The sequence below is a fragment of the Taudactylus pleione genome, unplaced genomic scaffold (assembly GCF_031769625.1).
Source record: "Taudactylus pleione unplaced genomic scaffold, aTauple2 ptg000070l, whole genome shotgun sequence".
NCBI lineage: Eukaryota > Metazoa > Chordata > Amphibia > Anura > Myobatrachidae > Taudactylus > Taudactylus pleione.
The window spans coordinates 17,249,213-17,275,958 of NW_028284472.1; the positions used below are offsets into that span (position 1 = coordinate 17,249,213).

The window sequence follows — 26,746 nt, forward strand, 5'->3', positions numbered from 1 at the left end:
TTTAGTTTTAAATGCAAATATTTAGGAACTACATTCCACTTTTCATAACAATATGATTGGAGCTTGGACATCCTTATACTACATAAACAATATAATGATCGGTTGTTGACTGGAAAGTTCCTTTCAAAGTTAGATCACAAGTTACAATGTAATTTCAGATTCCTTAAAACCAGTAATTGGTGTTTTGAAAACACTTTTATCTTTACTCAACTAGCCTTTCTCAGATTGAGTGGTATGTATTCTAAAACATCATAAAAAAATGTCTCCCTACAGTCCTTATTTGTGTACCACAAATTATGACACTAAATCCGCATACTTAAAATAGGACTTGCACCAAATATCAGCAAGAGGAAGACTCAGATATAGCTGTTTTTGCATTTGGGAGAACTATTGTAAATATCTGACACTCCTTTGCCACTCTATGTATTCTACAAGTGCTACAGTCGAACCAAGCGCTAAAGCTGCCAGGGGCGCTGTGGTGCAATGGAAAGCGCGTTAGACTTCTAGTTGGTTGTAGTTATTCAAAAGTTGTGGGCTCGAGTCCCACCAGATTCATTCTTTAATTTTAAATGCAAATATTTAGGATTTACATTCAACTTTTTATAACAATATGATTGGAGATTGGAGATTCTTATACTACATAAACAATATAATGATCGCTTTTTGACTGGAAAGTCCCTTTCAAAGTTAGATCACAAGTTACAATGTAATTTCAGATTCCTTTAAACCTGTAATTGGTGTTTTGAAAACACTTTTGTCTCTACTCAACTAGCCTTGCTCAGATTGAGGGGTATGTATTCTAAAACATCATTAAAAAATGACTCCCTACAGTCATTAATTGTGTACCACAAATTATGTCACTAAATCCGCATACTTAAAATAGGACTTGCACCAAATATCAGCAAGAGGAAGACTCAGATATAGCTGTTTTTGCATTTGGGAGAACTATTGTAAATATCTGACACTCTTTTGCCACTCTATGTATTCTACAAGTGCTACAGTCGAACCATGTTCGAAAACTGCCAGGGGCTCTGTGGCTCAATGGATAGCGCATTGGACTTCTAGTTGGTTGTAGTTATTCAAAGGCTGTGGCTTCAAGTCCCACCAGATTCATTCTTTAATTTTAAATGCAAATATTTAGGATTTACATTCAACTTTTTATAACAATATGATTGGAGATTGGACATCCTTATACTACATAAACAATATAATGATCGGTTATTAACTGGAAAGTCCCTTTCAAAGTTAGATTACAAGTTACAATGTACTTTCAGATTCCTTTAAACCAGTAATTGGTGTTTTGAAACCACTTTTGTCTCTTCTCAACTAGCCTTGCTCAGATTGAGTGGTATGTATTCTAAAACATCATAAAAAAATGTCTCCCTACAGTCCTTAATTGTGTACCACAAATTATGTCACTAAATTGCATACTTAAAATAGGACTTGCACCAAATATGAGCAAGAGGAAGACTCAGATATAGCTGTTTTTGTATTTGGGAGAACTATTGTAAATATCTGACACTCTTTTGCCACTCTATGTATTTTACAAGTGCTACAGGCGAACCAAGCACTAAAACCGCCAGGGGCTCTGTGGCGCAATGGAAAGCGCATTGGACTTCTAGTTGGTTGTAGTTATTCAAAGGTTGTGGGTTCGAGTCCCACCAGAGTCGTTCTTTAGTTTTAAATGCAAATATTTAGGAACTACATTCCACTTTTCATAACAATATGATTGGAGCTTGGACATCCTTATACTACATAAACAATATAATGATCGGTTGTTGACTGGAAAGTTCCTTTCAAAGTTAGATCACAAGTTACAATGTAATTTCAGATTCCTTAAAACCAGTAATTGGTGTTTTGAAAACACTTTTATCTTTACTCAACTAGCCTTTCTCAGATTGAGTGGTATGTATTCTAAAACATCATAAAAAAATGTCTCCCTACAGTCCTTATTTGTGTACCACAAATTATGACACTAAATCCGCATACTTAAAATAGGACTTGCACCAAATATCAGCAAGAGGAAGACTCAGATATAGCTGTTTTTGCATTTGGGAGAACTATTGTAAATATCTGACACTCCTTTGCCACTCTATGTATTCTACAAGTGCTACAGTCGAACCAAGCGCTAAAGCTGCCAGGGGCGCTGTGGTGCAATGGAAAGCGCGTTAGACTTCTAGTTGGTTGTAGTTATTCAAAAGTTGTGGGCTCGAGTCCCACCAGATTCATTCTTTAATTTTAAATGCAAATATTTAGGATTTACATTCAACTTTTTATAACAATATGATTGGAGATTGGAGATTCTTATACTACATAAACAATATAATGATCGCTTTTTGACTGGAAAGTCCCTTTCAAAGTTAGATCACAAGTTACAATGTAATTTCAGATTCCTTTAAACCTGTAATTGGTGTTTTGAAAACACTTTTGTCTCTACTCAACTAGCCTTGCTCAGATTGAGGGGTATGTATTCTAAAACATCATTAAAAAATGACTCCCTACAGTCATTAATTGTGTACCACAAATTATGTCACTAAATCCGCATACTTAAAATAGGACTTGCACCAAATATCAGCAAGAGGAAGACTCAGATATAGCTGTTTTTGCATTTGGGAGAACTATTGTAAATATCTGACACTCTTTTGCCACTCTATGTATTCTACAAGTGCTACAGTCGAACCATGTTCGAAAACTGCCAGGGGCTCTGTGGCTCAATGGATAGCGCATTGGACTTCTAGTTGGTTGTAGTTATTCAAAGGCTGTGGCTTCAAGTCCCACCAGATTCATTCTTTAATTTTAAATGCAAATATTTAGGATTTACATTCAACTTTTTATAACAATATGATTGGAGATTGGAGATTCTTATACTACATAAACAATATAATGATCGCTTTTTGACTGGAAAGTCCCTTTCAAAGTTAGATCACAAGTTACAATGTAATTTCAGATTCCTTTAAACCAGTAATTGGTGTTTTGAAAACACTTTTGTCTCTACTCAACTAGCCTTGCTCAGATTGAGGGGTATGTATTCTAAAACATCGTAAAAAAATGACTCCCTACAGTCATTAATTGTGTACCACAAATTATGTCACTAAATCCGCATACTTAAAATAGGACTTGCACCAAATACCAGCAAGAGGAAGACTCAGATATAGCTGTTTTTGCATTTGAGAGAACTATTGTAAATATCTGACACTCCTTTGCCACTCTATGTATTCTACAAGTGCTACAGTCGAACCAAGCTCTAAAACCACCAGTGGCTCTGTGGCGCAATGGATAGCGCATTGGACTTCTAGTTGGTTGTAGTTATTCAAAGGTTGTGGGTTCGAGTCCCACCAGAGTCATTCTTTAGTTTTAAATGTAAATATTTAGGAACTACATTCCACTTTTCATAACAATATGATTGGAGATTGGACATCCTTATACTACATAAACAATATAATTATCGGTTGTTGACTGGAAAGTTCCTTTCAAAGTTAGATCACAAGTTACAATGTAATTTCAGATTCCTTAAAACCAGTAATTGGTGTTTTGAAAACACTTTTATCTCTACTCAACTAGCCTTTCTCAGATTGAGTGGTATGTATTCTAATACATCATAAAAAAATGTCTCCCTACAGTCCTTATTTGTGTACCACAAATTATGACACTAAATCCGCATACTTAAAATATGACTTGCACCAAATATCAGCAAGAGGAAGACTCAGATATAGCTGTTTTTGCATTTGGGAGAACTATTGTAAATATCTGACACTCCTTTGCCACTCTATGTATTCTACAAGTGCTACAGTCGAACCAAGCGCTAAAGCTGCCAGGGGCGCTGTGGTGCAATGGAAAGCGCGTTAGACTTCTAGTTGGTTGTAGTTATTCAAAAGTTGTGGGCTCGAGTCCCACCAGATTCATTCTTTAATTTTAAATGCAAATATTTAGGATTTACATTCAACTTTTTATAACAATATGATTGGAGATTGGAGATTCTTATACTACATAAACAATATAATGATCGCTTTTTGACTGGAAAGTCCCTTTCAAAGTTAGATCACAAGTTACAATGTAATTTCAGATTCTTTTAAACCAGTAATTGGTGTTTTGAAAACACTTTTGTCTCTACTCAACTAGCCTTGCTCAGATTGAGGGGTATGTATTCTAAAACATCATAAAAAAATGACTCCCTACAGTCATTAATTGTGTACCACAAATTATGTCACTAAATCCGCATACTTAAAATAGGACTTGCACCAAATATCAGCAAGAGGAAGACTCAGATATAGCTGTTTTTGCATTTGGGAGAACTATTGTAAATATCTGACACTCTTTTGCCACTCTATGTATTCTACAAGTGCTACAGTCGAACCATGATCGAAAACTGCCAGGGGCTCTGTGGCTCAATGGATAGCGCATTGGACTTCTAGTTGGTTGTAGTTATTCAAAGGCTGTGGCTTCAAGTCCCACCAGATTCATTCTTTAATTTTAAATGCAAATATTTAGGATTTACATTCAACTTTTTATAACAATATGATTGGAGATTGGAGATTCTTATACTACATAAACAATATAATGATCGCTTTTTGACTGGAAAGTCCCTTTCAAAGTTAGATCACAAGTTACAATGTAATTTCAGATTCCTTTAAACCAGTAATTGGTGTTTTGAAAACACTTTTGTCTCTACTCAACTAGCCTTGCTCAGATTGAGGGGTATGTATTCTAAAACATCATAAAAAAATGACTCCCTACAGTCATTAATTGTGTACCACAAATTATGTCACTAAATCCGCATACTTAAAATAGGACTTGCACCAAATACCAGCAAGAGGAAGACTCAGATATAGCTGTTTTTGCATTTGGGAGAACTATTGTAAATATCTGACACTCTTTTGCCACTCTATGTATTCTACAAGTGCTACAGTCGAACCATGTTCGAAAACTGCCAGGGGCTCTGTGGCTCAATGGATAGCGCATTGGACTTCTAGTTGGTTGTAGTTATTCAAAGGCTGTGGCTTCAAGTCCCACCAGAGTTGTTCTTTAGTTTTAAATGCAAATATTTAGGATTTACATTCAACTTTTCATAACAATATGATTGGAGATTGGACATCCTTATACTACATAAACAATATAATGATCGGTTGTTGACTGGAAAGTCCCTTTCAAAGTTAGATCACAACTTACAATGTAATTTCAGATTCCTTTAAACCCGTAATTGGTGTTTTGAAAACACTTTTATCTCTACTCAACTAGCCTTGCTCAGATTGAGGGGTATGTATTCTAAAACATCATAAAAAAATGTCTCCCTACTGTCATTAATTGTGTACCACAAATTATGTCACTAAATCTGCTTTCTTAAAATAGGACTTGCACCAAATATCAGCAAGAGGAAGACTCAGATATAGCTGTTTTTGCATTTGGGAGAACTATTGTAAATATCTGACACTCCTTTGCCACTCTATGTATTCTACAAGTGCTACAGTCGAACCAAGCTCTAAAACCACCAGTGGCTCTGTGGCGCAATGGATAGCGCATTGGACTTCTAGTTGGTTGTAGTTATTCAAAGGTTGTGGGTTCGAGTCCCACCAGAGTCGTTCTTTAGTTTTAAATGTAAATATTTAGGAACTACATTCCACTTTTCATAACAATATGATTGGAGATTGGACATCCTTATACTACACAAACAATATAATTATCGGTTGTTGACTGGAAAGTTCCTTTCAAAGTTAGATCACAAGTTACAATGTAATTTCAGATTCCTTAAAACCAGTAATTGGTGTTTTGAAAACACTTTTATCTCTACTCAACTAGCCTTGCTCAGATTGAGGGGTATGTATTCTAAAACATCATAAAAAAATGACTCCCTACAGTCATTAATTGTGTACCACAAATTATGTCACTAAATCCGCATACTTAAAATAGGACTTGCACCAAATATCAGCAAGAGGAAGACTCAGATATAGCTGTTTTTGCATTTGGGAGAACTATTGTAAATATCTGACACTCTTTTGCCACTCTATGTATTCTACAAGTGCTACAGTCGAACCATGATCGAAAACTGCCAGGGGCTCTGTGGCTCAATGGATAGCGCATTGGACTTCTAGTTGGTTGTAGTTATTCAAAGGCTGTGGCTTCAAGTCCCACCAGATACATTCTTTAATTTTAAATGCAAATATTTAGGATTTACATTCAACTTTTTATAACAATATGATTGGAGATTGGAGATTCTTATACTACATAAACAATATAATGATCGCTTTTTGACTGGAAAGTCCCTTTCAAAGTTAGATCACAAGTTACAATGTAATTTCAGATTCCTTTAAACCAGTAATTGGTGTTTTGAAAACACTTTTGTCTCTACTCAACTAGCCTTGCTCAGATTGAGGGGTATGTATTCTAAAACATCATAAAAAAATGACTCCCTACAGTCATTAATTGTGTACCACAAATTATGTCACTAAATCCGCATACTTAAAATAGGACTTGCACCAAATACCAGCAAGAGGAAGACTCAGATATAGCTGTTTTTGCATTTGGGAGAACTATTGTAAATATCTGACACTCTTTTGCCACTCTATGTATTCTACAAGTGCTACAGTCGAACCATGTTCGAAAACTGCCAGGGGCTCTGTGGCTCAATGGATAGCGCATTGGACTTCTAGTTGGTTGTAGTTATTCAAAGGCTGTGGCTTCAAGTCCCACCAGAGTTGTTCTTTAGTTTTAAATGCAAATATTTAGGATTTACATTCAACTTTTCATAACAATATGATTGGAGATTGGACATCCTTATACTACATAAACAATATAATGATCGGTTGTTGACTGGAAAGTCCCTTTCAAAGTTAGATCACAAGTTACAATGTAATTTCAGATTCCTTTAAACCCGTAATTGGTGTTTTGAAAACACTTTTATCTCTACTCAACTAGCCTTGCTCAGATTGAGGGGTATGTATTCTAAAACATCATAAAAAAATGTCTCCCTACTGTCATTAATTGTGTACCACAAATTATGTCACTAAATCTGCTTTCTTAAAATAGGACTTGCACCAAATATCAGCAAGAGGAAGACTCAGATATAGCTGTTTTTGCATTTGGGAGAACTATTGTAAATATCTGACACTCCTTTGCCACTCTATGTATTCTACAAGTGCTACAGTCGAACCAAGCTCTAAAACCACCAGTGGCTCTGTGGCGCAATGGATAGCGCATTGGACTTCTAGTTGGTTGTAGTTATTCAAAGGTTGTGGGTTCGAGTCCCACCAGAGTCGTTCTTTAGTTTTAAATGTAAATATTTAGGAACTACATTCCACTTTTCATAACAATATGATTGGAGATTGGACATACTTATACTACATAAACAATATAATTATCGGTTGTTGACTGGAAAGTTCCTTTCAAAGTTAGATCACAAGTTACAATGTAATTTCAGATTCCTTAAAACCAGTAATTGGTGTTTTGAAAACACTTTTATCTCTACTCAACTAGCCTTTCTCAGATTGAGTGGTATGTATTCTAAAACATCATAAAAAAATTTCTCCCTACAGTCCTTATTTGTGTACCACAAATTATGACACTAAATCCGCATACTTAAAATAGGACTTGCACCAAATATCAGCAAGAGGAAGACTCAGATATAGCTGTTTTTGCATTTGGGAGACCTATTGTAAATATCTGACACTCCTTTGCCACTCTATGTATTCTACAAGTGCTACAGTCGAACCAAGCGCTAAAGCTGCCAGGGGCGCTGTGGTGCAATGGAAAGCATGGTAGACTTCTAGTTGGTTGTAGTTATTCAAAAGTTGTGGGCTCGAGTCCCACCAGATTCTTTCTTTAATTTTAAATGCAAATATTTAGGATTTACATTCAACTTTTTCTAACAATATGATTGGAGATTGGAGATTCTTATACTACATAAAGAATATAATGATCGCTTTTTGACTGGAAAGTCCCTTTCAAAGTTAGATCACAAGTTACAATGTAATTTCAGATTCCTTTAAACCAGTAATTGGTGTTTTGAAAACACTTTTGTCTCTACTCAACTAGCCTTGCTCAGATTGAGGGGTATGTATTCTAAAACATCATAAAAAAAGTCTCCCTACAGTCATTAATTGTGTACCACAAATTATGTCACTAAATCCGCATACTTAAAATAGGACTTGCACCAAATATCAGCAAGAGGAAGACTCAGATATAGCTGTTTTTGCATTTGGGAGAACTATTGTAAATATCTGACACTCCTTTGCCACTCTATGTATTCTACAAGTGCTACAGTCGAACCAAGCGCGAAAACAGCCAGTGGCTCTGTGGCGCAATGGATAGCGCATTGGATTTCTAGTTGGTTGTAGTTATTCAAAGGTTGTGGGCTCGAGCCCCACCAGATTCATTCTTTAATTTTAAATGCAAATATTTAGGATTTACATTCAACTTTTTATAACAATATGATTGGAGATTGGAGATTCTTATACTACATAAACAATATAATGATCGCTTTTTGACTGGAAAGTCCCTTTCAAAGTTAGATCACAAGTTACAATGTAATTTCAGATTCTTTTAAACCAGTAATTGGTGTTTTGAAAACACTTTTGTTTCTACTCAACTAGCCTTGCTCAGATTGAGGGGAATGTATTCTAAAACATCATAAACAAATGACTCCCTACAGTCATTAATTGTGTACCACAAATTATGTCACTAAATCCGCATACTTAAAATAGGACTTGCACCAAATATCAGCAAGAGGAAGACTCAGATATAGCTGTTTTTGCATTTGGGAGAACTATTGTAAATATCTGACACTCTTTTGCCACTCTATGTATTCTACAAGTGCTGCAGTCGAACCAAGCTCGAAAACTGCCAGGGGCTCTGTGGCTCAATGGATAGCGCATTGGACTTCTAGTTGGTTGTAGTTATTCAAAGGTTGTCGGTTCAAGTCCGACCAGAGTTGTTCTTTAGTTTTAAATGCAAATATTTAGGATTTACATTCAACTTTTCATAACAATATGATTGGAGATTGGACATCCTTATACTACATAAACAATATAATGATCGGTTATTAACTGGAAAGTCCCTTTCAAAGTTAGATTACAAGTTACAATGTACTTTCAGATTCCTTAAAACCAGTAATTGGTGTTTTGAAACCACTTTTGTCTCTTCTCAACTAGCCTTGCTCAGATTGAGTGGTATGTATTCTAAAACATCATAAAAAAATGTCTCCCTACAGTCCTTAATTGTGTACCACAAATTATGTCACTAAATTGCATACTTAAAATAGGACTTGCACCAAATATGAGCAAGAGGAAGACTCAGATATAGCTGTTTTTGTATTTGGGAGAACTATTGTAAATATCTGACACTCTTTTGCCACTCTATGTATTTTACAAGTGCTACAGGCGAACCAAGCACTAAAACCGCCAGGGGCTCTGTGGCGCAATGGAAAGCGCATTGGACTTCTAGTTGGTTGTAGTTATTCAAAGGTTGTGGGTTCGAGTCCCACCAGAGTCATTCTTTAGTTTTAAATGCAAATATTTAGGAACTACATTCCACTTTTCATAACAATATGATTGGAGCTTGGACATCCTTATACTACATAAACAATATAATGATCGGTTGTTGACTGGAAAGTTCCTTTCAAAGTTAGATCACAAGTTACAATGTAATTTCAGATTCCTTAAAACCAGTAATTGGTGTTTTGAAAACACTTTTATCTTTACTCAACTAGCCTTTCTCAGATTGAGTGGTATGTATTCTAAAACATCATAAAAAAATGTCTCCCTACAGTCCTTATTTGTGTACCACAAATTATGACACTAAATCCGCATACTTAAAATAGGACTTGCACCAAATATCAGCAAGAGGAAGACTCAGATATAGCTGTTTTTGCATTTGGGAGAACTATTGTAAATATCTGACACTCCTTTGCCACTCTATGTATTCTACAAGTGCTACAGTCGAACCAAGCGCTAAAGCTGCCAGGGGCGCTGTGGTGCAATGGAAAGCGCGTTAGACTTCTAGTTGGTTGTAGTTATTCAAAAGTTGTGGGCTCGAGTCCCACCAGATTCATTCTTTAATTTTAAATGCAAATATTTAGGATTTACATTCAACTTTTTATAACAATATGATTGGAGATTGGAGATTCTTATACTACATAAACAATATAATGATCGCTTTTTGACTGGAAAGTCCCTTTCAAAGTTAGATCACAAGTTACAATGTAATTTCAGATTCCTTTAAACCTGTAATTGGTGTTTTGAAAACACTTTTGTCTCTACTCAACTAGCCTTGCTCAGATTGAGGGGTATGTATTCTAAAACATCATTAAAAAATGACTCCCTACAGTCATTAATTGTGTACCACAAATTATGTCACTAAATCCGCATACTTAAAATAGGACTTGCACCAAATATCAGCAAGAGGAAGACTCAGATATAGCTGTTTTTGCATTTGGGAGAACTATTGTAAATATCTGACACTCTTTTGCCACTCTATGTATTCTACAAGTGCTACAGTCGAACCATGTTCGAAAACTGCCAGGGGCTCTGTGGCTCAATGGATAGCGCATTGGACTTCTAGTTGGTTGTAGTTATTCAAAGGCTGTGGCTTCAAGTCCCACCAGATTCATTCTTTAATTTTAAATGCAAATATTTAGGATTTACATTCAACTTTTTATAACAATATGATTGGAGATTGGAGATTCTTATACTACATAAACAATATAATGATCGCTTTTTGACTGGAAAGTCCCTTTCAAAGTTAGATCACAAGTTACAATGTAATTTCAGATTCCTTTAAACCAGTAATTGGTGTTTTGAAAACACTTTTGTCTCTACTCAACTAGCCTTGCTCAGATTGAGGGGTATGTATTCTAAAACATCGTAAAAAAATGACTCCCTACAGTCATTAATTGTGTACCACAAATTATGTCACTAAATCCGCATACTTAAAATAGGACTTGCACCAAATACCAGCAAGAGGAAGACTCAGATATAGCTGTTTTTGCATTTGGGAGAACTATTGTAAATATCTGACACTCCTTTGCCACTCTATGTATTCTACAAGTGCTACAGTCGAACCAAGCTCTAAAACCACCAGTGGCTCTGTGGCGCAATGGATAGCGCATTGGACTTCTAGTTGGTTGTAGTTATTCAAAGGTTGTGGGTTCGAGTCCCACCAGAGTCGTTCTTTAGTTTTAAATGTAAATATTTAGGAACTACATTCCACTTTTCATAACAATATGATTGGAGATTGGACATCCTTATACTACATAAACAATGTAATTATCGGTTGTTGACTGGAAAGTTCCTTTCAAAGTTAGATCACAAGTTACAATGTAATTTCAGATTCCTTAAAACCAGTAATTGGTGTTTTGAAAACACTTTTATCTCTACTCAACTAGCCTTTCTCAGATTGAGTGGTATGTATTCTAAAACATCATAAAAAAATGTCTCCCTACAGTCCTTATTTGTGTACCACAAATTATGACACTAAATCCGCATACTTAAAATATGACTTGCACCAAATATCAGCAAGAGGAAGACTCAGATATAGCTGTTTTTGCATTTGGGAGAACTATTGTAAATATCTGACACTCCTTTGCCACTCTATGTATTCTACAAGTGCTACAGTCGAACCAAGCACTAAAGCTGCCAGGGGCGCTGTGGTGCAATGGAAAGCGCGTTAGACTTCTAGTTGGTTGTAGTTATTCAAAAGTTGTGGGCTCGAGTCCCACCAGATTCATTCTTTAATTTTAAATGCAAATATTTAGGATTTACATTCAACTTTTTATAACAATATGATTGGAGATTGGAGATTCTTATACTACATAAACAATATAATGATCGCTTTTTGACTGGAAAGTCCCTTTCAAAGTTAGATCACAAGTTACAATGTAATTTCAGATTCTTTTAAACCAGTAATTGGTGTTTTGAAAACACTTTTGTCTCTACTCAACTAGCCTTGCTCAGATTGAGGGGTATGTATTCTAAAACATCATAAAAAAATGACTCCCTACAGTCATTAATTGTGTACCACAAATTATGTCACTAAATCCGCATACTTAAAATAGGACTTGCACCAAATATCAGCAAGAGGAAGACTCAGATATAGCTGTTTTTGCATTTGGGAGAACTATTGTAAATATCTGACACTCTTTTGCCACTCTATGTATTCTACAAGTGCTGCAGTCGAACCAAGCTCGAAAATTGCCAGGGGCTCTGTGGCTCAATGGATAGCGCATTGGACTTCTAGTTGGTTGTAGTTATTCAAAGGTTGTGGGTTCAAGTCCCACCAGAGTTGTTCTTTAGTTTTAAATGCAAATATTTAGGATTTACATTCAACTTTTCATAACAATATGATTGGAGATTGGACATCCTTATACTACATAAACAATATAATGATCGGTAATTAACTGGAAAGTCCCTTTCAAAGTTAGATTACAAGTTACAATGTACTTTCAGATTCCTTTAAACCAGTAATTGGTGTTTTGAAACCACTTTTGTCTCTTCTCAACTAGCCTTGCTCAGATTGAGTGGTATGTATTCTAAAACATCATAAAAAAATGTCTCCCTACAGTCCTTAATTGTGTACCACAAATTATGTCACTAAATTGCATACTTAAAATAGGACTTGCACCAAATATGAGCAAGAGGAAGACTCAGATATAGCTGTTTTTGTATTTGGGAGAACTATTGTAAATATCTGACACTCTTTTGCCACTCTATGTATTTTACAAGTGCTACAGGCGAACCAAGCACTAAAACCGCCAGGGGCTCTGTGGCGCAATGGAAAGCGCATTGGACTTCTAGTTGGTTGTAGTTATTCAAAGGTTGTGGGTTCGAGTCCCACCAGAGTCGTTCTTTAGTTTTAAATGCAAATATTTAGGAACTACATTCCACTTTTCATAACAATATGATTGGAGCTTGGACATCCTTATACTACATAAACAATATAATGATCGGTTGTTGACTGGAAAGTTCCTTTCAAAGTTAGATCACAAGTTACAATGTAATTTCAGATTCCTTAAAACCAGTAATTGGTGTTTTGAAAACACTTTTATCTCTACTCAACTAGCCTTTCTCAGATTGAGTGGTATGTATTCTAAAACATCATAAAAAAATGTCTCCCTACAGTCCTTATTTGTATACCACAAATTATGACACTAAATCCGCATACTTAAAATATGACTTGCACCAAATATCAGCAAGAGGAAGACTCAGATATAGCTGTTTTTGCATTTGGGAGAACTATTGTAAATATCTGACACTCCTTTGCCACTCTATGTATTCTACAAGTGCTACAGTCGAACCAAGCGCTAAAGCTGCCAGGGGCGCTGTGGTGCAATGGAAAGCGCGTTAGACTTCTAGTTGGTTGTAGTTATTCAAAAGTTGTGGGCTCGAGTCCCACCAGATTCATTCTTTAATTTTAAATGCAAATATTTAGGATTTACATTCAACTTTTTATAACAATATGATTGGAGATTGGAGATTCTTATACTACATAAACAATATAATGATCGCTTTTTGACTGGAAAGTCCCTTTCAAAGTTAGATCACAAGTTACAATGTAATTTCAGATTCTTTTAAACCAGTAATTGGTGTTTTGAAAACACTTTTGTCTCTACTCAACTAGCCTTGCTCAGATTGAGGGGTATGTATTCTAAAACATCATAAAAAAATGACTCCCTACAGTCATTAATTGTGTACCACAAATTATGTCACTAAATCCGCATACTTAAAATAGGACTTGCACCAAATATCAGCAAGAGGAAGACTCAGATATAGCTGTTTTTGCATTTGGGAGAACTATTGTAAATATCTGACACTCTTTTGCCACTCTATGTATTCTACAAGTGCTACAGTCGAACCATGATCGAAAACTGCCAGGGGCTCTGTGGCTCAATGGATAGCGCATTGGACTTCTAGTTGGTTGTAGTTATTCAAAGGCTGTGGCTTCAAGTCCCACCAGATTCATTCTTTAATTTTAAATGCAAATATTTAGGATTTACATTCAACTTTTTATAACAATATGATTGGAGATTGGAGATTCTTATACTACATAAACAATATAATGATCGCTTTTTGACTGGAAAGTCCCTTTCAAAGTTAGATCACAAGTTACAATGTAATTTCAGATTCCTTTAAACCAGTAATTGGTGTTTTGAAAACACTTTTGTCTCTACTCAACTAGCCTTGCTCAGATTGAGGGGTATGTATTCTAAAACATCATAAAAAAATGACTCCCTACAGTCATTAATTGTGTACCACAAATTATGTCACTAAATCCGCATACTTAAAATAGGACTTGCACCAAATACCAGCAAGAGGAAGACTCAGATATAGCTGTTTTTGCATTTGGGAGAACTATTGTAAATATCTGACACTCTTTTGCCACTCTATGTATTCTACAAGTGCTACAGTCGAACCATGTTCGAAAACTGCCAGGGGCTCTGTGGCTCAATGGATAGCGCATTGGAATTCTAGTTGGTTGTAGTTATTCAAAGGCTGTGGCTTCAAGTCCCACCAGAGTTGTTCTTTAGTTTTAAATGCAAATATTTAGGATTTACATTCAACTTTTCATAACAATATGATTGGAGATTGGACATCCTTATACTACATAAACAATATAATGATCGGTTGTTGACTGGAAAGTCCCTTTCAAAGTTAGATCACAAGTTACAATGTAATTTCAGATTCCTTTAAACCCGTAATTGGTGTTTTGAAAACACTTTTATCTCTACTCAACTAGCCTTGCTCAGATTGAGGGGTATGTATTCTAAAACATCATAAAAAAATGTCTCCCTACTGTCATTAATTGTGTACCACAAATTATGTCACTAAATCTGCTTTCTTAAAATAGGACTTGCACCAAATATCAGCAAGAGGAAGACTCAGATATAGCTGTTTTTGCATTTGGGAGAACTATTGTAAATATCTGACACTCCTTTGCCACTCTATGTATTCTACAAGTGCTACAGTCGAACCAAGCTCTAAAACCACCAGTGGCTCTGTGGCGCAATGGATAGCGCATTGGACTTCTAGTTGGTTGTAGTTATTCAAAGGTTGTGGGTTCGAGTCCCACCAGAGTCGTTCTTTAGTTTTAAATGTAAATATTTAGGAACTACATTCCACTTTTCATAACAATATGATTGGAGATTGGACATCCTTATACTACATAAACAATATAATTATCGGTTGTTGACTTGAAAGTTCCTTTCAAAGTTAGATCACAAGTTACAATGTAATTTCAGATTCCTTAAAACCAGTAATTGGTGTTTTGAAAACACTTTTATCTCTACTCAACTAGCCTTTCTCAGATTGAGTGGTATGTATTCTAAAACATCATAAAAAAATTTCTCCCTACAGTCCTTATTTGTGTACCACAAATTATGACACTAAATCCGCATACTTAAAATAGGACTTGCACCAAATATCAGCAAGAGGAAGACTCAGATATAGCTGTTTTTGCATTTGGGAGACCTATTGTAAATATCTGACACTCCTTTGCCACTCTATGTATTCTACAAGTGCTACAGTCGAACCAAGCGCTAAAGCTGCCAGGGGCGCTGTGGTGCAATGGAAAGCATGGTAGACTTCTAGTTGGTTGTAGTTATTCAAAAGTTGTGGGCTCGAGTCCCACCAGATTCTTTCTTTAATTTTAAATGCAAATATTTAGGATTTACATTCAACTTTTTATAACAATATGATTGGAGATTGGAGATTCTTATACTACATAAACAATATAATGATCGCTTTTTGACTGGAAAGTCCCTTTCAAAGTTAGATCACAAGTTACAATGTAATTTCAGATTCTTTTAAACCAGTAATTGGTGTTTTGAAAACACTTTTGTTTCTACTCAACTAGCCTTGCTCAGATTGAGGGGAATGTATACTAAAACATCATAAAAAAATGACTCCCTACAGTCATTAATTGTGTACCACAAATTATGTCACTAAATCCGCATACTTAAAATAGGACTTGCACCAAATATCAGCAAGAGGAAGACTCAGATATAGCTGTTTTTGCATTTGGGAGAACTATTGTAAATATCTGACACTCTTTTGCCACTCTATGTATTCTACAAGTGCTGCAGTCGAACCAAGCTCGAAAACTGCCAGGGGCTCTGTGGCTCAATGGATAGCGCATTGGACTTCTAGTTGGTTGTAGTTATTCAAAGGCTGTGGTTTCAAGTCCCACCAGAGTCGCTCTTTAGTTTTAAATGCAAATATTTAGGATTTACATTCAACTTTTCATAACAATATGATTGGAGATTGGACATCCTTATACTACATAAACAATATAATGATCGGTTTTTGGCTGGAAAGTCCCTTTCAAAGTTAGATCACAAGTTACAATGTAATTTCAGATTCCTTTAAACCCGTTATTAGTGTTTTGAAAACACTTTTATCTCTACTCAACTAGCCTTTCTCAGATTGAGTGGTATGTATTCTAAAACATCATAAAAAAATGTCTCCCTACAGTCCTTAATTGTGTACCACAAATTATGTCTCTAAATCCGCATACTTAAAATAGGACTTGCACCAAATATCAGCAAGAGGAAGACTCAGATATAGCTGTTTTTGCATTTGGGAGAACTATTGTAAATATCTGACACTCCTTTGCCACTCTATGTATTCTACAAGTGCTACAGTCAAACCAAGCGCTAAAGCTGCCATGGGCGCTGTGGTGCAATGGAAAGCGCGTTAGACTTCTAGTTGGTTGTAGTTATTCGAAAGTTGTGGGCTCGAGTCCCACCAGATTCATTCTTTAATTTTAAATGCAAATATTTAGGATTTACATTCAACTTTTTATAACAATATGTTTGGAGATTGGAGATTCTTATACTACATAAACAATATAATGATCGCTTTTTGACTGGAAAGTCCCTTTCAAAGTTAGATCACAAGTTACAATGTAATTTCAGATGCCTTTAAACCAGTAATTGGTGTTTTGAAAACACTTTTGTCTCTACTCAACTAGCCTTGCTCAGATTGAGGGGTATGTATTCTAAAACATCATAAAAAAATGTCTCCCTACTGTCATTAATTGTGTACCACAAATTATGTCACTAAATCTGCTTTCTTAAAATAGGACTTGCACCAAATATCAGCAAGAGGAAGACTCAGATATAGCTGTTTTTGCATTTGGGAGAACTATTGTAAATATCTGACACTCCTTTGCCACTCTATGTATTCTACAAGTGCTACAGTCGAACCAAGCTCTAAAACCACCAGTGGCTCTGTGGCGCAATGGATAGCGCATTGGACTTCTAGTTGGTTGTAGTTATTCAAAGTTTGTGGGTTTGAGTCCCACCAGAGTCGTTCTTTAGTTTTAAATGCAAATATTTAGGAACTACATTCCACTTTTCATAACAATATGATTGGAGATTGGACATCCTTATACTACATAAACAATATAATGATCGGTTGTTGACTGGAAAGTTCCTTTCAAGGTTAGATCACAAGTTACAATGTAATTTCACATTCCTTAAAACCAGTAATTGGTGTTTTGAAAACACTTTTATCTCTACTCAACTAGCCTTTCTCAGATTGAGTGGTATGTATTCTAAAACATCGTAAAAAAAAGTCTCCCTACAGTCCTTATTTGTGTACCACAAATTATGACACTAAATCCGCATACTTAAAATAGGACTTGCACCAAATATCAGCAAGAGGAAGACTCAGATATAGTTGTTTTTGCATTTGGGAGAACTATTGTAAATATCTGACACTCCTTTGCCACTCTATGTATTCTACAAGTGCTACAGTCAAACCAAGCGCTAAAGCTGCCAGGGGCGCTGTGGTGCAATGGAAAGCGCGTTAGACTTCTAGTTGGTTGTAGTTATTCAAAAGTTGTGGGCTCGAGTCCCACCAGATTCATTCTTTAATTTAAATGCAAATATTTAGGATTTACATTCAACTTTTTATAACAATATGATTGGAGATTGGAGATTCTTATACTACATAAACAATATAATGATCGCTTTTTCACTGGAAAGTCCCTTCCAAAGTTAGATCACAAGTTACAATGTAATTTCAGATTCTTTTAAACCAGTAATTGGTGTTTTGAAAACACTTTTGTCTCTACTCAACTAGCCTTGCTCAGATTGAGGGGTATGTATTCTAAAACATCATAAAAAAATGACTCCCTACAGTCATTAATTGTGTACCACAAATTATGTCACTAAATCCGCATACTTAAAATAGGACTTGCACCAAATATCAGCAAGAGGAAGACTCAGATATAGCTGTTTTTGCATTTGGGAGAACTATTGTAAATATCTGACACTCTTTTGCCACTCTATGTATTCTACAAGTGCTACAGTCGAACCAAGCTCGAAAGCTGCCAGGGGCGCTGTGGTGCAATGGAAAGCGCGTTAGACTTCTAGTTGGTTGTAGTTATTCGAAAGTTGTGGGCTCGAGTCCCACCAGATTCATTCTTTAGTTTTAAATGCAAATATTTAGGAACTACATTCCACTTTTCATAACAATATGATTGGAGATTGGACATCCTTATACTACATAAACAATATAATGATCGGTTGTTGACTGGAAAGTTCCTTTCAAGGTTAGATCACAAGTTACAATGTAATTTCACATTCCTTAAAACCAGTAATTGGTGTTTTGAAAACACTTTTATCTCTACTCAACTAGCCTTTCTCAGATTGAGTGGTATGTATTCTAAAACATCGTAAAAAAAAGTCTCCCTACAGTCCTTATTTGTGTACCACAAATTATGACACTAAATCCGCATACTTAAAATAGGACTTGCACCAAATATCAGCAAGAGGAAGACTCAGATATAGTTGTTTTTGCATTTGGGAGAACTATTGTAAATATCTGACACTCCTTTGCCACTCTATGTATTCTACAAGTGCTACAGTCAAACCAAGCGCTAAAGCTGCCAGGGGCGCTGTGGTGCAATGGAAAGCACGTTAGACTTCTAGTTGGTTGTAGTTATTCGAAAGTTGTGGGCTCGAGTCCCACCAGATTCATTCTTTAATTTTAAATGCAAATATTTAGGATTTACATTCAACTTTTTATAACAATATGATTGGAGATTGGAGATTCTTATACTACATAAACAATATAATGATCGCTTTTTGACTGGAAAGTCCCTTTCAAAGTTAGATCACAAGTTACAATGTAATTTCAGATTCCTTTAAACCAGTAATTGGTGTTTTGAAAACACTTTTGTCTCTACTCAACTAGCCTTGCTCAGATTGAGGGGTATGTATTCTAAAACATCATAAAAAAATGTCTCCCTACAGTCCTTAATTGTGTACCACAAATTATGACACTAAATCCGCATACTTAAAATAGGACTTGCACCAAATATCAGCAAGAGGAAGACTCAGATATAGCTGTTTTTGCATTTGGGAGAACTATTGTAAATATCTGACACTCCTTTGCCACTCTATGTATTCTACAAGTGCTACAGTCGAACCAAGCGCTAAAGCTGCCAGGGGCGCTGTGGTGCAATGGAAAGCGCGTTAGACTTCTAGTTGGTTGTAGTTATTCGAAAGTTGTGGGCTCGAGTCCCACCAGATTCATTCTTTAGTTTTAATTGCAAATATTTAGGATTTACATTCAACTTTTCATAACAATATGATTGGAGATTGGACATCCTTATACTACATAAACAATATAATGATCGGTTATTAACTGGAAAGTCCCTTTCAAAGTTAGATTACAAGTTACAATGTAATTTCAGATTCCTTTAAACCAGTAATTGGTGTTTTGAAACCACTTTTGTCTCTTCTCAACTAGCCTTGCTCAGATTGAGTGGTATGTATTCTAAAACATCATAAAAAAATGTCTTCCTACAGTCCTTAATTTTGTACCACAAATTATGTCACTAAATTGCATACTTAAAATAGGACTTGCACCAAATATCAGCAAGAGGAAGACTCAGATATAGCTGTTTTTGCATTTGGGAGAACTATTGTAAATATCTGACACTCCTTTGCCACTCTATGTATTCTACAAGTGCTACAGTCGAACCAAGCGTTAAAGTTGCCAGGGGCGCTGTGGTGCAATGGAAAGCGCGTTAGACTTCTAGTTGGTTGTAGTTATTCGAAAGTTGTGGGCTCGAGTCCCACCAGATTCATTCTTTAATTTTAAATGCAAATATTTAGGATTTACATTCAACTTTTTATAACAATATGATTGGAGATTGGAGATTCTTATACTACATAAACAATATAATGATCGCTTTTTGACTGGAAAGTCCCTTTCAAAGTTAGATCACAAGTTACAATGTAATTTCAGATTCCTTTAAACCAGTAATTGGTGTTTTGAAAACACTTTTGTCTCTACTCAACTAGCCTTGCTCAGATTGAGGGGTATGTATTCTAAAACATCGTAAAAAAATGTCTCCCTACTGTCATTAATTGTGTACCACAAATTATGTCACTAAATCCGCTTTCTTAAAATAGGACTTGCACCAAATATCAGCAAGAGGAAGACTCAGATATAGCTGTTTTTGCATTTGGGAGAACTATTGTAAATATCTGACACTCCTTTGCCACTCTATGTATTCTACAAGTGCTACAGTCGAACCAAGCTCTAAAACCGCCAGTGGCTCTGTGGCGCAATGGATAGCGCATTGGACTTCTAGTTGGTTGTAGTTATTCAAAGGTTGTGGCTTCAAGTCCCACCAGAGTCGTTCTTTAGTTTTAAATGCAAATATTTAGGATTTACATTCAACTTTTCATAACAATATGATTGGAGATTGGAGATTGGACATCCTTATACTACATAAACAATATAATGATCGGTTGTTGACTGGAAAGTCCGTTTCAAAGTTAGATCACAAGTTACAATGTAATTTCAGATTCCTTTAAACCCGTAAATGGTGTTTTGAAAACACTTTTATCTCTACTCAACTAGCCTTTCTCAGATTGAGTGGTATGTATTCTAAAACATCATAAAAAAATGTCTCCCTACAGTCCTTAATTGTGTACCACAAATTATGACACGAAATCCGCATACTTAAAATAGGACTTGCACCAAATATCAGCAAGAGGAAGACTCAGATATAGCTGTTTTTGCATTTGGGAGACCTATTGTAAATTTCTGACACTCTTTTGCCACTCTATGTATTCTACAAGTGCTACAGTCGAACCAAGCACTAAAGCTGCCAGGGGCGCTGTGGTGCAATGGAAAGCGCGTTAGACTTCTAGTTGGTTGTAGTTATTCAAAAGTTGTGGGCTCGAGCCCCACCAGATTCATTCTTTAATTTTAAATGCAAATATTTAGGATTTACATTCAACTTTTTATAACAATATGATTGGAGATTGGAGATTCTTATACTACATAAACAATATAATGATCGCTTTTTGACTGGAAAGTCCCTTTCAAAGTTAGATCACAAGTTACAATGTAATTTCAGATTCTTTTAAACCAGTAATTGGTGTTTTGAAAACACTTTTGTTTCTACTCAACTAGCCTTGCTCAGATTGAGGGGAATGTATTCTAAAACATCATAAAAAAATGACTCCCTACAGTCATTAATTGTGTACCACAAATTATGTCACTAAATCCGCATACTTAAAATAGGACTTGCACCAAATATCAGCAAGAGGAAGACTCAGATATAGCTGTTTTTGCATTTGGGAGAACTATTGTAAATATCTGACACTCTTTTGCCACTCTATGTATTCTACAAGTGCTGCCGTCGAACCAAGCTCGAAAACTGCCAGGGGCTCTGTGGCTCAATGGATAGCGCATTGGACTTCTAGTTGGTTGTAGTTATTCAAAGGCTGTGGTTTCAAGTCCCACCAGGGTCGCTCTTTAGTTTTAAATGCAAATATTTAGGATTTACATTCAACTTTTCATAACAATATGATTGGAGATTGGACATCCTTATACTACATAAACAATATAATGATCGGTTGTTGGCTGGAAAGTCCCTTTCAAAGTTAGATCACAAGTTACAATGTAATTTCAGATTCCTTTAAACCCGTTATTAGTGTTTTGAAAACACTTTTATCTCTACTCAACTAGCCTTTCTCAGATTGAGTGGTATGTATTCTAAAACATCATAAAAAAATGTCTCCCTACAGTCCTTAATTGTGTACCACAAATTATGTCTCTAAATCCGCATACTTAAAATAGGACTTGCACCAAATATCAGCAAGAGGAAGACTCAGATATAGCTGTTTTTGCATTTGGGAGAACTATTGTAAATATCTGACACTCCTTTGCCACTCTATGTATTCTACAAGTGCTACAGTCAAACCAAGCGCTAAAGCTGCCAGGGGCGCTGTGGAGCAATGGAAAGCGCGTTAGACTTCTAGTTGGTTGTAGTTATTCAAAAGTTGTGGGCTCGAGTCCCACCAGATTCATTCTTTAATTTTAAATGCAAATATTTAGGATTTACATTCAACTTTTTATAACAATATGATTGGAGATTGGAGATTCTTATACTACATAAACAATATAATGATCGCTTTTTGACTGGAAAGTCCCTTTCAAAGTTAGATCACAAGTTACAATGTAATTTCAGATGCCTTTAAACCAGTAATTGGTGTTTTGAAAACACTTTTGTCTCTACTCAACTAGCCTTGCTCAGATTGAGGGGTATGTATTCTAAAACATCATAAAAAAATGTCTCCCTACTGTCATTAATTGTGTACCACAAATTATGTCACTAAATCCGCTTTCTTAAAATAGGACTTGCACCAAATATCAGCAAGAGGAAGACTCAGATATAGCTGTTTTTGCATTTGGGAGAACTATTGTAAATATCTGACACTCCTTTGCCACTCTATGTATTCTACAAGTGCTACAGTCGAACCATGTTCGAAAACTGCCAGGGGCTCTGTGGCTCAATGGATAGCGCATTGGACTTCTAGTTGGTTGTAGTTATTCAAAGGCTGTGGCTTCAAGTCCCACCACAGTCGTTCTTTAGTTTTAAATGCAAATATTTAGGATTTACATTCAACTTTTCATAACAATATGATTGGAGATTGGACATCCTTATACTACATAAACAATATAATGATCGGTTGTTGACTGGAAAGTCCCTTTCAAAGTTAGATCACAAGTTACAATGTAATTTCAGATTCCTTTAAACCCGTAATTGGTGTTTTGAAAACACTTTTATCTCTACTCAACTAGCCTTGCTCAGATTGAGGGGTATGTATTCTAAAACATCATAAAAAAATGTCTCCCTACTGTCATTAATTGTGTACCACAAATTATGTCACTAAATCTGCTTTCTTAAAATAGGACTTGCACCAAATATCAGCAAGAGGAAGACTCAGATATAGCTGTTTTTGCATTTGGGAGAACTATTGTAAATATCTGACACTCATTTGCCACTCTATGTATTCTACAAGTGCTACAGTCGAACCAAGCTCTAAAACCACCAGTGGCTCTGTGGCGCAATGGATAGCGCATTGGACTTCTAGTTGGTTGTAGTTATTCAAAGGTTGTGGGTTCGAGTCCCACCAGAGTCGTTCTTTAGTTTTAAATGCAAATATTTAGGAACTACATTCCACTTTTCATAACAATATGATTGGAGATTGGACATCCTTATACTACATAAACAATATAATGATCGCTTTTTGACTGGAAAGTCCCTTTCAAAGTTAGATCACAAGTTACAATGTAATTTCAGATTCTTTTAAACCAGTAATTGGTGTTTTGAAAACACTTTTGTCTCTACTCAACTAGCCTTGCTCAGATTGAGGGGTATGTATTCTAAAACATCATAAAAAATTGACTCCCTACAGTCATTAATTGTGTACCACAAATTATGTCACTAAATCCGCATACTTAAAATAGGACTTGCACCAAATATCAGCAAGAGGAAGACTCAGATATAGCTGTTTTTGCATTTGGGAGAACTATTGTAAATATCTGACACTCTTTTGCCACTCTATGTATTCTACAAGTGCTACAGTCGAACCAAGCTCGAAAGCTGCCAGGGGCGCTGTGGTGCAATGGAAAGCGCGTTAGACTTCTAGTTAGTTGTAGTTATTCGAAAGTTGTGGGCTCGAGTCCCACCAGATTCATTCTTTAATTTTAAATGCAAATATTTAGGATTTAAATTCAACTTTTTATAACAATATGATTGGAGATTGGAGATTCTTATACTACATAAACAATATAATGATCGCTTTTTGACTGGAAAGTCCCTTTCAAAGTTAGATCACAAGTTACAATGTAATTTCAGATTCCTTTAAACCAGTAATTGGTGTTTTGAAAACACTTTTGTCTCTACTCAACTAGCCTTGCTCAGATTGAGGGGTATGTATTCTAAAACATCATAAAAAAATGTCTCCCTACAGTCCTTAATTGTGTACCACAAATTATGACACTAAATCCGCATACTTAAAATAGGACTTGCACCAAATATCAGCAAGAGGAAGACTCAGATATAGCTGTTTTTGCATTTGGGAGAACTATTGTAAATATCTGACACTCCTTTGCCACTCTATGTATTCTACAAGTGCTACAGTCGAACCAAGCGCTAAAGCTGCCAGGGGCACTGTGGTGCAATGGAAAGCGCGTTAGACTTCTAGTTGGTTGTAGTTATTCGAAAGTTGTGGGCTCGAGTCCCACCAGATTCATTCTTTAATTTTAAATGCAAATATTTAGGATTTACATTCAACTTTTTATAACAATATGATTGGAGATTGGAGATTCTTATACTACATAAACAATATAATGATCGCTTTTTGACTGGAAAGTCCCTTTCAAAGTTAGATCACAAGTTACAATGTAATTTCAGATTCCTTTAAACCAGTAATTGGTGTTTTGAAAACACTTTTGTCTCTACTCAACTAGCCTTGCTCAGATTGAGGGGTATGTATTCTAAAACATCATAAAAAAATGTCTCCCTATATTCCTTAATTGTGTACCACAAATTATGTCACTAAATCTGCATACTTAAAATAGGACTTGCACCAAATATCAGCAAGAGGAAGACTCAGATATAGCTGTTTTTGCATTTGGGAGAACTATTGTAAATATCTGACACTCTTTTGCCACTCTATGTATTCTACAAGTGCTACAGTCGAACCAAGCTCAAAAACTGCCAGGGGCTCTGTGGCTCAATGGATAGCGCATTGGACTTCTAGTTGGTTGTAGTTATTCAAAGGTTGTGGGTTCGAGTCCCTCCAGAGTGGTTCTTTAGTTTTAAATGCAAATATTTAGGATTTACATTCAACTTTTCATAACAATATGATTGGAGATTGGACATCCTTATACTACATAAACAATATAATGATCGGTTATTAACTGGAAAGTCCCTTTCAAAGTTAGATTACAAGTTACAATGTAATTTCAGATTCCTTTAAACCAGTAATTGGTGTTTTGAAAACACTTTTGTCTCTTCTCAACTAGCCTTGCACAGATTGAGTGGTATGTATTCTAAAACATCATAAAAAAATGTCTCCCTACAGTCCTTAATTGTGTACCACAAATTATGTCACTAAATCCGCATACTTAAAATAAGACTTGCACCAAATATCAGCAAGAGGAAGACTCAGATATAGCTGTTTTTGCATTTGGGAGAACTATTGTAAATATCTGACACTCTTTTGCCACTCTATGTATTCTACAAGTGCTACAGTCGAACCAAGAGCTAAAACCTCAAGGGTCCTCTTTGGCACAATGGATAGTGCATAGGACTTCTAGTTGGTTGTAGTTATTCAAAGGTTGTGGGATCGTGTCTCACCAGAGTCATTCTTTAGTTTTAAATGCAAATATTTTGGAATTACATTCAACTTTTCATAACAATATGATTGGAGATTGGACATCCTTATACTACATAAACAATATAATGATCGGTTGTTGACTGGAAAGTTCCTTTCAAAGTTAGATCACAAGTTACAATGTAATTTCAGATTCCTTAAAATCAGTAATTGGTGTTTTGAAAACACTTTTGTCTCTACTCAACTAGCCTTGCTCAGATTGAGGGGTATGTATTCTAAAACATCATAAAAAAATGTCTCCCTACAGTCATTAATTGTGTACCACAAATTATGACACTAAATCCGCTTTCTTAAAATAGGACTTGCACCAAATATCAGCAAGAGGAAGACTCAGATATAGCTGTTTTTGCATTTGGGAGAACTATTGTAAATATCTGACACTCCTTTGCCACTCTATGTATTCTACAAGTGCTACAGTCGAACCAAGCTCTAAAACCGCCAGTGGCTCTGTGGCGCAATGGATAGCGCATTGGACTTCTAGTTGGTTGTAGTTATTCAAAGGTTGTGGGTTCAAGTCCCACCAGAGTCGTTCCTTAGTTTTAAATGCAAATATTTAGGATTTACATTGAACTTTTCATAACAATATGATTGGAGATTGGACATCCTTATACTACATAAACAATATAATGATCGGTTGTTGACTGGAAAGTTCCTTTCAAAGTTAGATCACAAGTTACAATGTAATTTCAGATTCCTTAAAACCAGTAATTGGTGTTTTGAAAACACTTTTATCTCTACTCAACTAGCCTTTCTCAGATTGAGTGGTATGTATTCTAAAACATCATAAAAAAATGTCTCCCTACAGTCCTTAATTGTGTACCACAAATTATGACACTAAATCCGCATACTTAAAATAGGACTTGCACCAAATATCAGCAAGAGGAAGACTCAGATATAGCTGTTTTTGCATTTGGGAGAACTATTGTAAATATCTGACACTCCTTTGCCACTCTATGTATTCTACAAGTGCTACAGTCGAACCAAGCACTAAAGCTGCCAGGGGCGCTGTGGTGCAATGGAAAGCATGGTAGACTTCTAGTTGGTTGTAGT

At 35.8% G+C, this 26,746-nt stretch overlaps 13 non-coding genes across 13 annotated transcripts; all 13 read left to right on the forward strand.

Moving 5' to 3' along the window:
- Positions 1–1,584: 1,584 nt before the first annotated feature.
- On the forward strand, positions 1,585–1,670 carry TRNAR-UCU (transfer RNA arginine (anticodon UCU)). Its single transcript is given in 2 exon segments — positions 1,585–1,621; positions 1,635–1,670. It is a non-coding gene; the product is annotated as a tRNA-Arg (tRNA).
- Positions 1,671–3,258: 1,588 nt separating this feature from the next.
- On the forward strand, positions 3,259–3,344 carry TRNAR-UCU (transfer RNA arginine (anticodon UCU)). The gene is given in 2 exon segments: positions 3,259–3,295; positions 3,309–3,344. It is a non-coding gene; the product is annotated as a tRNA-Arg (tRNA).
- Positions 3,345–5,490: 2,146 nt separating this feature from the next.
- TRNAR-UCU (transfer RNA arginine (anticodon UCU)) lies at positions 5,491–5,576 on the forward strand. The gene is given in 2 exon segments: positions 5,491–5,527; positions 5,541–5,576. It is a non-coding gene; the product is annotated as a tRNA-Arg (tRNA).
- A 1,588-nt stretch (positions 5,577–7,164) lies between these two features.
- On the forward strand, positions 7,165–7,250 carry TRNAR-UCU (transfer RNA arginine (anticodon UCU)). Its single transcript is given in 2 exon segments — positions 7,165–7,201; positions 7,215–7,250. It is a non-coding gene; the product is annotated as a tRNA-Arg (tRNA).
- A 2,144-nt stretch (positions 7,251–9,394) lies between these two features.
- TRNAR-UCU (transfer RNA arginine (anticodon UCU)) lies at positions 9,395–9,480 on the forward strand. The gene is given in 2 exon segments: positions 9,395–9,431; positions 9,445–9,480. It is a non-coding gene; the product is annotated as a tRNA-Arg (tRNA).
- Positions 9,481–11,068: 1,588 nt separating this feature from the next.
- TRNAR-UCU (transfer RNA arginine (anticodon UCU)) lies at positions 11,069–11,154 on the forward strand. Its single transcript is given in 2 exon segments — positions 11,069–11,105; positions 11,119–11,154. It is a non-coding gene; the product is annotated as a tRNA-Arg (tRNA).
- A 1,030-nt stretch (positions 11,155–12,184) lies between these two features.
- TRNAR-UCU (transfer RNA arginine (anticodon UCU)) lies at positions 12,185–12,270 on the forward strand. Its single transcript is given in 2 exon segments — positions 12,185–12,221; positions 12,235–12,270. It is a non-coding gene; the product is annotated as a tRNA-Arg (tRNA).
- A 471-nt stretch (positions 12,271–12,741) lies between these two features.
- Positions 12,742–12,827, forward strand: TRNAR-UCU (transfer RNA arginine (anticodon UCU)). The gene is given in 2 exon segments: positions 12,742–12,778; positions 12,792–12,827. It is a non-coding gene; the product is annotated as a tRNA-Arg (tRNA).
- A 2,146-nt stretch (positions 12,828–14,973) lies between these two features.
- On the forward strand, positions 14,974–15,059 carry TRNAR-UCU (transfer RNA arginine (anticodon UCU)). The gene is given in 2 exon segments: positions 14,974–15,010; positions 15,024–15,059. It is a non-coding gene; the product is annotated as a tRNA-Arg (tRNA).
- A 2,146-nt stretch (positions 15,060–17,205) lies between these two features.
- Positions 17,206–17,291, forward strand: TRNAR-UCU (transfer RNA arginine (anticodon UCU)). The gene is given in 2 exon segments: positions 17,206–17,242; positions 17,256–17,291. It is a non-coding gene; the product is annotated as a tRNA-Arg (tRNA).
- Positions 17,292–20,551: 3,260 nt separating this feature from the next.
- Positions 20,552–20,637, forward strand: TRNAR-UCU (transfer RNA arginine (anticodon UCU)). Its single transcript is given in 2 exon segments — positions 20,552–20,588; positions 20,602–20,637. It is a non-coding gene; the product is annotated as a tRNA-Arg (tRNA).
- Positions 20,638–23,348: 2,711 nt separating this feature from the next.
- On the forward strand, positions 23,349–23,434 carry TRNAR-UCU (transfer RNA arginine (anticodon UCU)). The gene is given in 2 exon segments: positions 23,349–23,385; positions 23,399–23,434. It is a non-coding gene; the product is annotated as a tRNA-Arg (tRNA).
- A 2,705-nt stretch (positions 23,435–26,139) lies between these two features.
- TRNAR-UCU (transfer RNA arginine (anticodon UCU)) lies at positions 26,140–26,225 on the forward strand. The gene is given in 2 exon segments: positions 26,140–26,176; positions 26,190–26,225. It is a non-coding gene; the product is annotated as a tRNA-Arg (tRNA).
- Positions 26,226–26,746: the final 521 nt, after the last annotated feature.